Source organism: Neovison vison, chromosome 5 (assembly GCF_020171115.1).
Source record: "Neovison vison isolate M4711 chromosome 5, ASM_NN_V1, whole genome shotgun sequence".
NCBI classification, from domain to species: domain Eukaryota; kingdom Metazoa; phylum Chordata; class Mammalia; order Carnivora; family Mustelidae; genus Neogale; species Neogale vison.
In genome coordinates, this window is record NC_058095.1 from 133,351,247 (window position 1) to 133,365,075 (window position 13,829).

The window sequence follows — 13,829 nt, forward strand, 5'->3', positions numbered from 1 at the left end:
GGTTTTCCACACAGCTGGACTGTGGGAGATAGTGTATCGATCTGCCAACTCAATCAATCTAACCTTTTTGACAGTTAAATTTTTCATCGTAAATGACTTATAGATCCATCCCTGTGAGCTGAATTAATGTAAATCTACTCAGGAGAGATGGCTCACCGTCGGCATGCCGATATGAATGATCCGAATCTAGAGGTTTCATATCCTGGTGTGTTCCTAAGGCAAATGCCAACGTTCAGGGGTTTTAACAGCCTGTCTCTCCTGCCCTCCCTCTCATTACTTGCCTTCCTCAAGCTAAAACAAAAATACGATTTAAAACTACTTTCACACAAGTGACTCTTTTCCAGTTCATACATGTGAGAGCCCACTCACTCGTCCTGGAAGGTGGAAGTGAGAAGACCAAGTAGAGACTTGGGAGAAGCAGGCGCTGGGTGTCTCTCAGGCTGTCCAGCAAGAAGGATAATTCTCACGCCACAACTGGGTGTTAGATGACTCATGAGGTCAGCAGCCGCCCTTATCAGAGACTTTGTGCCTCGATCATTTTGAAATGTAACAGCTCTGTTTCTTCCATGCTTTCCAGAGCCACACTAGAAGGTTTTGTCGAGATGACTGGAAACTATAGAGTGCTGTACTTCAGAAAACATACGTGCATTGGTTTCAGATGGTGATATCAGGGTTTCCCAACTCTTGCACGAGCACTGCAGTGGATCTCACTACCACACTTCCTCCGCTTGTGACCTTATCAGATTTCATAAGCTAAAGAGACCTTGGCTGAGGCGGTTTGTGAAAGGCAGTGGTCCAAGAAAAACCAGGTGCTCCAGGAAGTGGAATGGGTGATTCAGTCAGGTTCATTCTTTCTTATGATTCAGGTTGACCCACTAACTCATCACTGTGAGTGGGCACTCTGCTCTCAGGGGTGTTTATGAATAAGATGTATAGTAAAGGTCTTAATCACTTTTGCTGACTGAAGAGCTTTCACAGAGATGGCTCTATACAACGCCTTCAGAATTTCAAAATGGAGGATTCGATGCTATTGTGGTAATAACTGTCATTGCTAATACCATTTTAGGTATGCTATAGTCTCTACTTCCTATCTTTACTCAATATTGAAATGTAGAATATGCTGTGAAGTACACAAGGCATATTGCTCAGAGGTAGTTTTGCCCTTGGCAGTGAGTATATTTATTCCTTTTTTTTTTTTTTTAATTTGTCAGATCTTTGGACTTGAAAGCAACACTTATAAATAAGGTTACTTGTTTGTTTCATTTACTTGTTTATGCTGTTAGGATTTAAAAGGGACTCTGAAGTAGAAGCAAATACATTAATAAATAACTGAGGTAAGAAAAAAATACAGCTGAAAAGGTGTGGTAGGAGAGGAGTGAGCAAACATACATTAAACTACCTATAGCACATATCATAGCTAACCTGTAAATTACAATATAACCTGTAATAGACAAAATATAGCTCACCTGTAGATACAACCTGTAAATTTTGACAAAACTATTCTTGCCTAATTCAGAATAATGATTGAACTCTTGCTCTTTGCCGTGAGACAGATCCGAGTTTGCCTCTGAACTCTGCCATATACTAGCTGTGCCAATTTGAGCCCATTACTTGATGTCTGGACTATGAAATGCAGATGAGAATAAGATCTATTTCAAAGAGTTATGAATGAGCATTAAAAAAGATAGCCGATGCGACATATTTAACATGCTGTTTGGTGCATAGTAAAGCCTATGAAATGGTAGCTATTTTTATGATGATGATGATGATGATGATATTAATTCCCATAAATGTATGATTGAATGGAGACGTTCCCAGTTGACTTTTTGCTTCTTTAATGGCTTTACTGAGATCCAGTTGCTTTTTTAAAACACATATGCTTTTGAAGATTTTTTGAAGAAACATAATTCCAGCAAGCCATGATGCATATGACATCATTCAAATCCATTTTATCCCTTAGGCACTGAGCAGGGTCGCTAACGACACCCCCGGTCAGCCTCCAGGGCTATAACCATGTTCCTGCTATCCTTAGGTCATGTCTTGTTCTTGTCATTTTTAACTTCTCAGGAGTGATGTCTGTGATACCTGCAAAGCCCTGAAGACTTTGCTGGCCACTGAAGGGATCTCTTAACAATATATTCATTCATTTTATAAGCGATCTAAGTTTGTAGGAACTATAGTTTTTTGCTTCATCTTAATTCTGAAGTGATTAGAAGATATCCTTGTCTTGGCTGCCCCTCAGTGCCCATGGCCTAGAGAAAATGGAATCTTCCCAGGGCTTTGGCAAATATGTTGTACAACCTGCGGGGATCCTTACCTAATCCTTCCGTCTATTCTTCCTTCTTGAGGAGCTGTCCCTGATTCTCTGCCATAGGCACAACCACCTACTTATTTAGAGTGAAACTTTGATCCTGAAATATAAGCATTATTGTAATGAAGCTGAAGCCGCCTTGGGCAGGATCACAGCTCACGACGAATTTGGGGAACTAAAAATCTGCCAAGGCAGGTACAAGTAAGGGGGCCAGAGCTGGTTGTGGAAAGGGAGGGGACCTCACTACCCTCTCTAAAAATATTTTATGACATTAGGAAAAATGATTTAATTCTAAATACCCTTTATTTCTGGAAGGTATTTACTATAAGGAAAATAAATCACCCACCAAAAGTATATTCTCAGGCACCCCATATTTTTCTTCCAACATGTCTTCTTAAAATGTAGTCATAAAGTTTACGTATAATTGAGGTAAATTCAGAACTAACAGAACTTCCCATCTGAAAATAGGTCAGCCATATTCGGAGTGATGAGCTACGTGTTTACATTCTAGAAATGAGCTCATCAAGCCCTCCTTTACATTTCCCTAACATCTTCTACCAACCTTTATCTTTCAGCAGGTATTCAATTAAGTAGAATATTTGCATTGCTAAAATAATATTTCTGCATTGGATGTATTTGTCCAGTAAATTCTTACCTGAACAAATCAGATCTTAACATTTCAAACTTTTCTATGGTCTCCGAACTTGTTCTCTTCTCAAATGACTAAAGATGGTTCCTTTCGGGGGTCGCTGGAGTCAGGGTGGATTCAAGTCCCAGTTCAGGCACTGACTAGTTGTGCACCCGAAAGCCACTCATCTCCTCTCCTTAGTCTGAAATTTCTTCATCTGTAAGTTAAGCATTAATAATAAGGTTGTGCAGATTCTGAGCACATACAGCCCGTGTTACCTACTGCTGTATGACAGTCCTTATTTCAGTGTTAAATGTTAACTTCTAAAGAGATCAACTTAAAGGATAGGAGTATATAATTTATAAAAGGAAATATTCACAAGCCACATAAACTGATGAGGAAATATCCAAATTCAGTAAATAAATTTATAATATATAAATTATTAAAATATATATTTATATATAATAAATTTATCTTACCAGATAAATGCAAGTTCAACATTGATCATTTTTACTACAGAATTGGAAATTCAGACTTGAAAATGATAATTTTCTATTCAGGCAAAAGTACAGTTAAACAGGCAGGTACCTCTCATACCTAAGTGTGAGACTGTAAATTGTTATAACCTTTTGGGAATGCAACTTAATATGTATCAAGGGTTTTACAAGTTTTCACACTTTTTGACCCTCTAATTGGACATGTCCCTTAAGGAATTAGTCAGTGAGGCTGTCAGAGATTTTTATGAAAGCATTAAATATAGTAATGATAAATGTGAAACAAATGTGTGAAAGAGATGAATGGTAAAAATCTACCAATGGAATGTTACAAAGTTTGTATTGAATTCTCAAAGAACACTTAAGGTTAGGAAAAATATTACAATATTACAAACCTGAACAGAGTATACAGTCTCACTTGGTTATTACAGATATATTATATGTGAGTATTAGTGATGGCTTTTAGACATCTCCACACACATGGCCAATAGTCACTCAACCTTGACCTGTTTGCATTCCAATTTTTTTATTCCCAGGCCCTAATCCTTAAATCTCTCCTCTAATCTTTTTCATCTTAAAAAATGGAAATCCCATTCTTCTAGTTGTTCAGGTAAAATCTTACCTGAACTTCTCTCTTCCTTTCATACCTGTAGCCAATCCAGCAGTCAATCCATTCAGCTCTCCTTTCAAGCTGTGTCGAATCTGACCACTTGTCCATCTCCAGCTCTTTCTCTGTTTCAAGGCTCTGTCACCTCCCAGTGAGGTCACTGCAGAAGTTCCCCATTTGGGGTGCTTGCACCTGCCTTTCCACCCTCTGTGCTCTTTCCCCAGTACAACATCCAGAGCAAATCATTAAAATATGTCTGATCATGTTGCTCCCCTGTTCAGAGTCTCCAAAATAAAGCCAGATCGTCCTGCTTGGCATTTCTACTCTTTCTCTGAAGTTGTTCTCTACCCTTCTTCTCAAATTTTTGGATTCAGCCACTCTAACTCCTTGTGTTTCTGTCCACTGGGCTATTCTACCCACTCTTCCCTCTACTGGGAATGCTCCATGTGGCTGGTGCCATCATAGGTAAAATAGGGATTTTACCTATGTGCCGTCTCCCCACGTGACCACTCATGTTAAAGGACCCTCAGCCTCTCCTGCTAGAACCTCCAAAAAGCTACCAAGATCCATTTGTCAGACAGAACATATTGTAGTCAAGCTTCTAAGACTCCAGACACATCCAAATGAGGCACTGCATGTAGTAGTCTGCCTTTCTTTAAAATCAATCAGTCAATCAATCAATAAATAAATAAATAAAGGATCCTCAAGCTTACCCCAGTATTTCCTCTCTCTACCCCCTTAGATAACATTTTAAAATAGCACTTACCACCAAATGACTTATTTATGCTTTTCTTACTCATGCTCCCTCCCCACAGAATGTAAGCCCTCTGAGAGATGATGACTTTTTCTTTTTGTTCACTATTGAATCTCCATTACGTAGAACGGTGCCTGACTTATTTGTTGAATAAATAAAGAAATGGGCAACTAAATGACATACCTTTAAATAAATTCGATGTTTTTTATTTCTTTGTTTCCTTTTTTCTGTACTTAAATTTTCAAAAATGAGATTTTTTTCTGCTTTTATTATTAAAAGAAAAAGAACCACTGTGAATGTTGTTCTTCGTTAAATTTTTAAGTTGGTAGTTGTTGGTGTTCAAGGATTAACTGAATACATGACTCTTCAAGTCTTTTCTATATTTTGTCTTACGGAGCTCACTATCCAGTCCAAATCAGCCTGATAAAGAATGAAGTTGTTTGCCATTCCTTAACTCTCATTTTCCCCTTTTCATGGCATTATTGAAAAGTACCGTATGTTCTGCACTTTCTAAATCTGAATCAGTATGTATTAGGCTGGTGGGTTAATTCCTTGCCCAGCCTTTCAATTTATTACTGCCATGACTAGTACTTCAATTGCTTTGCTGTTTGCAACTTCTCAGTTTCTATCTTCCCTCTCCACTTCTTCCAATATAGCAAATGCTGTGTTGCAGTTGTGTATCTGTGAGCATTGGAAGGATGTTAGTATCTATAGGATAGTTCAGGTTCTGGGAAATTGGCCTAGTCATTTTACATATACTATCCTCCTTCTCTCTATTTTTTTTTTTTCGAGAGAGGGAGAAAAGGGAGGGGCAGAGGGAGAGGAAGAGAGAGAATCTTTTTTTTTAAAGATTTTTTAAAAAATTTAATTTCTTTTCAGTGTAGCAGATTTTATCGTTTGTGCACCACACCCAGTGCTCCATGCAATATGTGCCCTCCACCACCAGGGTCCCCCAACCTTCCACCCCCCTGCCCCCGCCCCTTCAAAACCCTCAGATTGATTTTCAGAGTCCTTAGTCTCTCATGGTTCATCTCCCCTTCCAATTTCCCTCAACTCCCTTCTCTCCATCTCCCCATGTCCTCCATGTTATCCCTTATGCTCCACAAGTAAGTGAAACCATATGATTATGGTTTGCTTGAAACCATATGATTAAGTCTGCTTGACTTATTTCATTCAGCATAAGAAGAGAGAGAAACTTATGCACTCTACATCCAGTGCAGAGCTGGACACAGGGCTCAATCTCATGACCCTGAAACCATGATCTGAACCAAAACAGAGTTGGACGCTTAACTGACTGAACCATCCAGGTGCCCCTATCCTTTTATTCTCAGAATAACCTTCTTTAGCAGCTTTTACTGCCCTATATGACAATGAAGAAAGTGAGGGTTTGGGGTCTTTGGAAACACACCAAAGAGCACACAACTAAGAAGTAGCAGAGAGTACATCTGGCTGATTCCAAAGCCCGTACTCTTCCCATTTTTTATAATACTCTATGGTTGCCTCATAGCTTGCAATTTGTTTATTTTTACATTTATATACTGCCTCCATTCAGAAAAGATTCGAAGGAGCTGATGCTGTTGTTATTGTTAACTCTGGCTTCTGACGCCATTTTGCCCTAGCTCAGGAGGTTGGGAGGATGGCATGGGTTGGAGATGCCCGATGGGAGAAAACTCATCCTGTCCCACAACCCGTTTTCTTTAGCATCAATACCAAGGTTGGGGAGGGAACTTACAATGGAATCTGGGATGTGGGATGTGCCTGGTAGAGGCAGTGTGAGGGGTGTTTGCTATAGGGTGACTCTAAGCTTAGCTTGGTAACCACTACACTAATAGGTCTTTGACATAGAGCTTCCATTAGTCCTTTGGTGACTATTTTATTTGCGCTATTCTTTTTCTTTTTCTTTTTTTGATAAATGTTAAACATATCCTTATTTGATCTTCTTTGTGGGAAAAAACCCTCATTACTTTTTGAGAAGGGTAGAGGATGATAACTAACATCTGTGGAGTAACTCTTTAAATGCATTATCTTGTTTAATCTTCACAAATCCCCATGAAATAGGTCCATTATTATTTTTTTTTAGCAGATGAAAAAATTAGGGTGGAGAAAAATTAAGTAATTCACATAGCAGGGGCCTAATGTAATTCTCCTGGACTGTAAAGTCTATTTTTCTGTCCGCCACTCTGTGTGTTCATTCTACTTTTATATACGCAAACATTGAGATATATTGGACTACGGCTCTGACACCCAGGATCTTTTTTAGAAAGAAGAACATGTTGGTGTGCCTGGGCGGCTCAGTTGATTAAACATCTGCCTTTGCCTCAGGTCATGATCTGGGGTCCTGAAATCGAGCCCCACATTGGGTTCCCTGCTCAGCGGGAGCTTGCTTCTCCCTCTCCCTCTGCCTACCACTCTGCCCTCTTGAGCTCTCTCTCTGTCAAATAAATAAATAAATCTTTAAAAAAAGAAAGAAAAACATATAGAATAGTTTTAGAAGTTGAGCCTGCTGAGGAAACCAGCAGTATTTCCATCAAGTAGAGAAATGTAGCCTCACACTGGGCTTCCCAGGAGGTCTGAGCATTGGCATGCTATTGATGTATCTAATCTGTGACTTGCTTCATAATTTGAAATAGGTCTCTACATGTCTGTTTGTAACATAAAGATGTTGATATTCCTTACCAAAATTAACATCACCAGGCTGCTCTGATGGATAAACATTTGTGTAAGAAAGTTTAAATGTTGACTTGTCTGGGATAACTCAGGGGTTAACAAGATGGCTTCCTCAGCTCCTTTTCTTATCTTGACAGATATAATTCTATTGCTAAACTTCTACTGCACTCCTAGGTTATTAATGATATATCACTTATCTAGAATGTGATCTTCTAGAAGCTGCTTGCACTTGGGAAGAATCAAGTTCATCTCTGATAGTATTTAAGGGGCTGCTGAAGTAAACTTGTTCCACCAGTGTCGGGAAACTCTGAGTCATTTCATCTCTCATGCTCTCTGACTGAATGAAGAAGGACAATGTTCACATAGAAACCGTATAATTTGTCACGTTGAGAACAGACTGATCTTGTTCTGACGCTCTTGCAGAACTGCAGATATCTTTATATGAAAAGAAATTTTCAGAAATTAATAAAGTAAAGTTCAGCCTTAAGGAATGTGACTAATACATCTGAGATGAATGACTCAAAACATGAGAAGGGGGAGATGCTTGTTGTTTAAGCATTTAAGTAGTTTTGAGTTACATGAAATTTTTTAAAAGAAAATCATAATAGTTCATTGTTTCCATATTTGAAATAAACAAAAGTTTCTTTAGTTCATAGATTTAAACCACTGGACAGAAGAAGATAAAAAATTTGGTCCCTAAAGGGTAATATCTTAGTATGGTTATCTCATTATAAAGGCAAATACTTGATATAATTATTTGCATACAGACCTTACTGCATGAACTTAATCGCATGATAATTTCTTAAGATACTTTTCTAATGTCCACATTTCCCTGAGTGCTCAAGCCACTTCCAGACATGTGTGTGTGTGTGTGTGTGTGTGTGAGAGAGAGAGAGAGAGAGAGAGAGAAAGAGAATGAGAGAGAGAGAGAGAGAATAAGAGAGAGAGAGAGAGAGAGGGATTAGGTCTGCAGGCTTGTGGGGGCAAGTGTATGTACGAGAACCTGCACAGGTAATAGCCAGCCCATCAGGGATTTCACACGTGCTGAACGTTGGAAATGGGCAATGTTCTGTGTTTGATGACCTTTGCCAAACTGGAAAGTGCAAATTGGCAAAGGAGTTTGAGCATTCACAACTGTAGTTTTGGACATGGATTCCTAATTATATGGAGTCATAAACTGAGGATTTTTTTTTATAGCAGATATCCATCCTTTTATAATTAAACATGCAAGAGGTTGTTTATCTCATCACACAGTGGGGTCCATAGTGTTCTGTGTTATGTTCTCAACGCTTAGGGCTTAGCACTCAGTTACCACTAAATACCCATTAGCAACTGAATAGGCGAATACCAGAATGAATGAGTAAAGGACAGAATGTGGTTGTGTAAGCACACACCAGGAAAAGAAAGCCAGGTGTTTTCTTATTTTTCTATTTTATAGTCCCTGTGAATTCTCTTTAGATGACTGAATCAATTCCTTGTCCTCTTTCAATCTTTATTCCTGGAAACACCACCTGTTCTTCCCTGAACCAGGCCCTTCTTTCCTGTGTTTTCACTTCTTTCCCAAAGTTTTGCTTAGTAACTGGGAAAAAGGCAATTTCTTCCTCCACTTCACTTTGCCTGAACATGTAGCAACACATGAGTCACTCATCACTTCTAAAGCACAATAGAGCTTTACATGGCTCGTGTTTGCTATAAATGTTTACTGCTCCGATCTCTGATTTATTTAGGGTTAACAAAATGTCTGGGTAACCTCAGACCTTGATATATCTGTACTAGCCTCAGTGTTTGTTTAAGATCTTAAACTCTTTTAGGTTCTAAATTTGTAAATATGGGATCCATTCCAGTTAAGTGAAGGTTCCTGACAAAGTTGAAAATATTGTGCCTTTTTTTTTTTTTAAAGATTTTACTTATTTATGTATTTGACAGAGAGAGAGATCACAAGTAGGCAGAAAGGCAGGCAGAAAGAGCAGAGGAAGCAGGCTCCCTGCTGAGCAGAGAGCCCAATGTGGGGCTTGATCCCAGGACCCTGAGATCATGACCTGAGCCTAAAGCAGAGGCTTAACCCACTGAGCCACCCAGGTGCCCCTTGTGCCTTTTTTCTGGGATGCTAGGTGTTGTTCTAGAGAATGTCTGTGTATCTATCCATCTATCACATATCCTCAAATTCTTCTGATGATCTTAAGGAGTAGAAGATGTTAGCCCCACTTTTTTTTTTTTTCCAGATGGGGATGCTGAAACTCCAAGAAGCAGAGTGACTTTTAGAAAGTACTAGATCCAGATTCAAAGTGAGATCAGTTTGATTCTTCCGAGTAAGTTCTTTCCATGACATTGTGAACTCACTTCTTCCCACTCCTTATTTGTGGAAGCCACTTAAAGGCACAGAGACATTAAGAAATGACCACTGTGGGCCTCCCAAGGCAGACAGCTGCTCACCACCCTTTGCAGGCCTATCGATCTGGGGAAGGCATAGAGAACAGGGGAGAACAGGAGTATAGAAAGCTGTTCTCTTGCCATGTCTCTCAAACCTGTTTGTAGTATTATTGAATGGGGAGTAAAGAGATATGACCTGATCCAAGGCTCATTAATCTGCCCTCCATATCTATGGAGACACTTCATTTTTACTCAGCGAAGTTCAGAATACCAAGCTGGGGTGGAATGATCAGGGCAACTGGTCAGTTATGTTTTAGAAGGCATTTGCATATGCTTTAACATTGCTGCTATAAAAATATGCTCACACTTCACCATTTTCACAGCAATCATTCACCTTCTCCATCCGAATACCATCTTTCTTTCCCATAAGTAGACATGTGGTGAGGGTCTCTTTTATGGGATTTACATTAAAAGATTCCAAGAGGATCTGAGTATGTGTAATGACACCTCTGCTCCCTTTCCAATGGAGGAGAAAGGCATGTAACCCTTGCAGACTAAACCGAGATCAACGTTATAAATTCTCTCATTCCTCCCTTCCATCAAAAAACATTTGTTAAGCTCTACTTATGTGGAACACATAAAATCTTAGTATAAAAAGCAGAGTGATAACATGAAGGATGGGCAGATAAGGAGGAATATAAGAGAACTTACAGAGAACAGAACAGAGTAGGTTTCATGAAGAATATGGCCTTTGTACTGTATCTTGATGATTTGGAAAGGGAAAGCATCTTACATAGAAAAGTCTATACAGATTTATAAGGAGATGGGGTCAGATTTCAGAAGGGGTATGGTAAGTTGGCCAGTTTGAATGAAGGAAACTTGAAGAAAACAAGCAGGGAATGAAGCTAGAGAGGATGAAACTCTTTCTGGAAGACAGGAACCATGTTTGACAGAATTATTTTATGAGGTTCAGTATAAACTCAGAGTGATGCTCAAACCTCACAAATCACTAGTGTAGATCCATGTGCCAGAAAATATGTTCATGGAGGACTTGGTGGAGATGGTAGTGGTGACGCGGACATATGTGATGATGATCATGGTGATCTGGTATTGGGGTGATAGAAGAGGAAGAGGGTACATAGTAGGAAAGGCAGAGTATTGGAAAGGGAATGGAGATCCCACATTTTTCCTACATCACATTACTGGTTAAAGTCTATCTTAATTCTGCTTAAGGAATGCAACATCAACCATGGGATTAGGCACAGGGGAGATCATGGAATTGATAATGCAGTAGATTTAATTGTCAGCTAAACTAATTAAAGAAGGCAATGAATCTAATGAGAGTGATCAGGCCTCTTTCGAACAAAAGAAGACCCAATTAAAGACAAGTAAAGCTGGTAACTAGGAAACAACCTAAGATACATAATTAACCTGTAGAACTTAGTGTCAGAGGATAGCATTAATGGATAGTATTAATTTAAGTAGAACTGTAAGATGTAAAAAGCATTTGGCACTTACATGAATAAGCAATGTTATTAGTATCTAATATCCCTAGAGATAAGTATCATTATCATTTGTTAATGTCACTTAAGATGCTGAAATATATATTCTATTGCTTCCCCTTATGAAGTTCAATAAATATAAGAATCTTATACAGCCTTGAGTTAATTAGGAGCCACATGAATTCCATAGTATAACATCATTGAACTAAATAGAATCGACATAACAATTAATCTATGTTTTTGCTGCCAGGATTATTCTTCTTTTTTCAAAATTCCCATTAATATTTTTTTCAACTGGTTTTCAATGTCCCTACAATAGCTTTCTTTACTGCCCTAGGGAGATTATTCTTTAAAATAATAGTTGTTACTCTTCAGCAGCTTTTCTTTACTCATAGACCTCTTTCTTTCTCTATCCATCATGATTCCATATATATCTTCCTAAAAAAAAAAAAAAAGGCCAAAATCCTTACTCAAGTCTTATGTCTATTTATTCCTTCCTTCTAATAGTTGTAAATCCATATTCTAAAATCCTTTTTTCCTGCACCCACTTCTAGCATTCATTCATTAGTTTGACACACCTTTTGGAACACCTTTTGACACCCTTTTTGGAATGCAGTTTGGAAGGCAGAGAGGGGGATGGCTTTGGTGTCTATCCATCTGTTGGGTCAACATTTGGATCCTGGCTATGGTACATAACAGCTGAGGGGCCCTGGACCAGTTGTTTGACCAGCTTGAGCCTCCGTCTTCATTTATGAAATTGGGTGGAAATGCCTCCCTAAAAGAGTTCTAATGAAGATTCAAGATAATGTCTGCCAACTGCCCGACATATGGTGGACATTCAAGAAGACAACAGTGGCGAATGCAATGGGCTACTTTAGTTTTCCCACTATTGTGCCTTAGGAGAGAATTCAGAGCAAAGTGTCTTCTAGCTCTTTTTCATTTCTGCTCATTCTTCTTGCTTTCTAGATCTTTTACTTCTGGAATCTCATGTCAGGCCTAACTGGACTCTGAGTCTTCTCTGTTCCTCCCAGGCTCCTTCTTATTTTCCAGAATGTGGTGTATTTCCGTTGGTCAAGTAGGTTACAGGGAAGGCCAGCCCTGTATCTTTAGAGAGTTCATCTTGACACAGACAGTTATTTCTTGCCCTTTCTTCCATATTTATAGGCTATCATGATGATAGGAAAGCAAAAACTTTATCTTATGAAGTAATTTTGTTTGATTTACAGGAAGGAAATGACTTCCTAAGGAGCTTTCTTCTAGTGTAAAGGTTCAAAAAGACATGAATGGTATTTCTGGAGTAGTAGGGAAAATTTTATCTGTTGCTTTGTTGCTGGCTGAGAAATAGATAAAATATTATGAAGCTGTAACATAACAGAAAACGTACCTGCTTCTTTTCTTGTTGCAAGCTTATATTTTTAGTGCTTGGCTGTGGTTTAGCTTTGGGTTGTTTTAGAACTGGGTCAAACAGATATCGCACACAGCCTTGAAAACGGGAGAAAAGCAGAGAAATAGCCCCAGAAAAAAAGATGAGAAACAGAGATAGGGAGAGAGAGGAATGAAATTCAAGTTGCTAGGGTGCTAGGAATCAGTGAGTCCTGTAAGTTTCACTGAGAGGTCAGAGTTTGCAAAGCACAGGATCTGCACTAAGTGTGGCATCCAACATCTGGCATAGGGCATTCACTCAATACATATCTGTTGACTGACTGTTGGCAATCACTTGCCCTCTTTTAGTTCTCTCTAGAGGAGAGACCACTTTCTCCTGTTCCTTTTATTTAAACCTCATAAGGCAAAAACATATACCTTCTTTGAAAGAGTTCCACCTTTTGCCTCTCAAAGTCTCAAGAGCAACATGCTGAGGTAGGGCAAGGAGACTTTATATATGTAGCTAAGGGCACTTGTCTCCCCCTTTTTCAGTCTAGTTTCCCTAGAGTTGGGGTGAGGGTCTTGTCCTGCTCCTGTCCCTCCCATCAAAGCACACCGGCTCGGGCCTAGCACCTACTACTTAGAGACAGGTCAGAGGCCCACCAGCGCTCTGAGCCCTGATGGGTATACACGCTCTACAGTCTTAGCAGTGCCTTTCCTCTTCATGGTTCTTCCCATTAAGGTTTCTACATGCAGAGTTCTGGGAAATTTGAAAGAAGTGTCTTTTCAACGAAAACCCAAATCTTCTTTTCTTTCTTTCTTCTTTTTTTTTAGAGATTTTCATTTATTTATTTGACAGACAGAGATCACAAGTAGGCAGAGAGGCAGGCAGAGAGAGAGAGAGAGAGGAGGAAGCAGGCTCCCTGCTAAGCAGAGAACCCAACGCACGGCTCAATCCCAGGACCCTGAGATCATGACCTGAGCCGAAGGCAGAGGCTTTAACCCACTGAGCCACCCAGGTGCCCCCCAAATCTTATTTTCTAATCCAGGTTTAAACTAACGTAGAAGGTATTTGGATTCCTCTCTGGCTTTTGGGTAGACGTTTCAGTAGGTGTCAGTCTCAGAGAGGGTAAG

General features: G+C 39.3%; 1 long non-coding RNA gene across 1 annotated transcript in view; it reads left to right on the plus strand.

Moving 5' to 3' along the window:
- The window catches only part of LOC122907880, a 33,123-nt gene that overhangs the window by 11,459 nt on the left and 7,835 nt on the right, over positions 1-13,829 (plus strand). The window contains exon 4 of the long non-coding RNA XR_006384776.1: positions 9,684-9,770. This is a non-coding gene — a long non-coding RNA (uncharacterized LOC122907880). The remainder of the gene's footprint in view (positions 1-9,683; positions 9,771-13,829) is intronic.